This window comes from Mus pahari, chromosome 10 (genome assembly GCF_900095145.1).
Source record: "Mus pahari chromosome 10, PAHARI_EIJ_v1.1, whole genome shotgun sequence".
Lineage (NCBI taxonomy): Eukaryota > Metazoa > Chordata > Mammalia > Rodentia > Muridae > Mus > Mus pahari.
This window is the reverse complement of record NC_034599.1, coordinates 22,412,424-22,415,146: the sequence shown is the minus strand read 5'-3', so window position 1 is coordinate 22,415,146 and position 2,723 is coordinate 22,412,424.

Genomic DNA, 2,723 nt, shown 5'->3' with positions numbered 1-2,723 from the left:
AAAGAAAGAAAGAAAGAAAGAAAGAAAAGGGCAGGGAGGAAAAGAGGGAAGGAGGGGAGGAAGAAAGGAAGAAAGAGGAAGCAAGAAAAGGAGAAAACAAGGAAGGAGACGGCTCAACAGTTAAGAGCATTTGCTGCTCTTGCAGGGGACTGGGGTTCAGTTTCTAGCACTGACTTGGCAGCTCACAACCATCCATAACTTTAATGCCAAGGATTCTGGCACCCTCTTCTGACTTACACAGTCCTTATGCACACACATACAAGCAGACAAACACACAAACACACACACACAAAAGAACATATTAAAATCTTTAAACACACACACACACAAAAACAAGCAAACAAACAAACAAACAAAAAAAAAACCAAGCAAACAAAACCCAGAAAAACATACCCTGAACAAGTTAGGTAAGTTCTCTAAAATCTCACAGAAAGCATGAGATGGGTGCTAGGGCCTGTTTTACAATTTAATTGGAGATTTGTGAATGCTAAATACTCCTTCACATCCTTCTGCACCAGCCTCGTGTAGCTTGTCCATCCATCCTGTCCATTTCTGTAGACAAGTGTGTATACAGTAGAGCATGAGGTTCACTCAGGCCATGCTCCACTATGTTAGGAGCTGTGCAGAACCTCCCTCACCCTCTCCACAAATGAAAATGGACCTTGGGAACAATTTTCATTGTGCTTGTTTGCCTTCAGTACTTAATACAATAACAAATGGTTGGCTTTTTTTTTTCAATCTTTGAAGAATTAAGTGGTCTTTCCTTCATGAGTATTATGAAAAGAACAATGTGACCATCGTTTTTAAAGATAAAACCAATATCTGCCTTGATTTTTTTTCCCCCCAGTGGCTTTCTCCCCTGGAGAGACCAGGAGTGGGTTTTCACGCCGGTGTTCTCCTCAGGATATAGTTCAGTAGTGTGATTTTATGACATGAAGACTTGAGTGGGTGATAATGTGCTCTAAACATACCTCGAATATTGACATATGCATATTTCTGCTTCATCAACATACCACACATCACTGCGGAGCGCTGAACATATCATAATGGGTGAGGAATGGGCACGGAAGCTGGGAGGGAGTTATTTGTTTCCTGAGGAGCCAGTGGTGGTTATTCACAGATTTGATGCAATTCGGCCCAGTATTGATCTTATGGAAAGAAAATACCGAGCCTTCCTTTGACACACTGGTCAGATTTTGCTTCTGAGTACTCTAAGTTCATCTAACCTACATCTTGCTCTATCTGCCCACATCTTGGAGCTGCCAATGTAACTGTTTTATTGTAGCCAATTCTTCAGCTTGACACTGGACCATGCTTCATCCAGCTACTGTTTATCTCCAAACCTAGAGTGTGCAATGGTGTCCTTCAATAGTTCCTAGTTCTCTAGGTTCCCTCAGACCAGCTGGATCTTTGTAGCATTCTCACTAGAAACAGCTTGACTAAAATCTGTGGCCAGAAAAATAAGTGTTTTCTACACCAAGAAAAACCGTAGGGAACCAATAAATAACACATGTTTTCCTCTCTTCATCGGAGCAGCACAACAACATTGACCAGCTCAGCCTCTTATCAACCAATTCTCAAATCTAGAAATGTGAACTTCCCTACCTTGATTTTGAGTTATTTCTGCAATCTAATTGCTTTCCAGAACTCAAAATTCATGACTTCAGTCTCCCCCATCAGATCATCAGCCTTCCCTTCCCTAGCCGGGACAAGCAACACTACTTCAACGCCAGGCATCCTCCTGGAGAGGCCAAGCAAGGGCGTGAAGATACTCCATGACAACGGTAAGCAGGCAGGAAGGCAATCATGTCAGAATCCCTACGGATGTGATAGAATAGATCAAAACATGGTGGGAAGGAAGAGAAAGAAATGCGGGTGGGGGATTAAAGCAATGTGGGTTTTTTTTTTTTTCTATTTTTTGAGCCTATCTTGCAAATAAGAGAAATTTGGATGGGACTGTGGTGTTTAAGAATATGATTCTTGCTGTATTTGTGCCCAATTTTCACTTTTAAATGTTTGGTTTTACAATATGTTCAATTACATATAGTTTTTAAAAATATGCTTTGTGAAGTAATTGCAAAACTAAAATGTGAAGTTCCAGTACGGCCTAGAGACCTAAACGGTTGTGCATATTTATCACCAAGGTGAACCAGAACAAACCTGATATCCTTTCCTAAGTATTGTTCCCATGGAAATAGGGGACAGAACCCTCAATCCCAGGCAAGGACAAGGGTACTGCACACATTTAACTTCCTCTAGTCTCCATCTGAAGGCAACATTTATGAAGGAGCTTCTTTTAATAAAGTAAAATAATTTATATTTAGAATAATTCAAATTGTTAAGCTCATATTAAAAATGAAGGCCCCATTAAATTTGTCCTATGGGATTTTATTGAGAAAAAAAAATAGAGGGATCTTCCAGTTTTGAAAAAAAAAAAAACCTAAGTGAATTAGCCAAATTGGAAATCTGATCGCCAGTCTCATTAATTCACATATGTGCTTTTAATTAAAGATTTAATTTAGAACTTTTATAGAGTATTAATCTTCAAAGAACCCTGGAGATCTGAACAAAGATTAGTAATATTCTTCTTTAGACTCTCGGGCACAAATATTCAATAAAGGCCTACTGGTGCCAAGGGAGGGAGGAAATAACACAGTAAAGCAAAATATTATTATCTATTTCCTTAAAGTGCCTTTAGGATGCAAAGACCAGGGGATTCTATG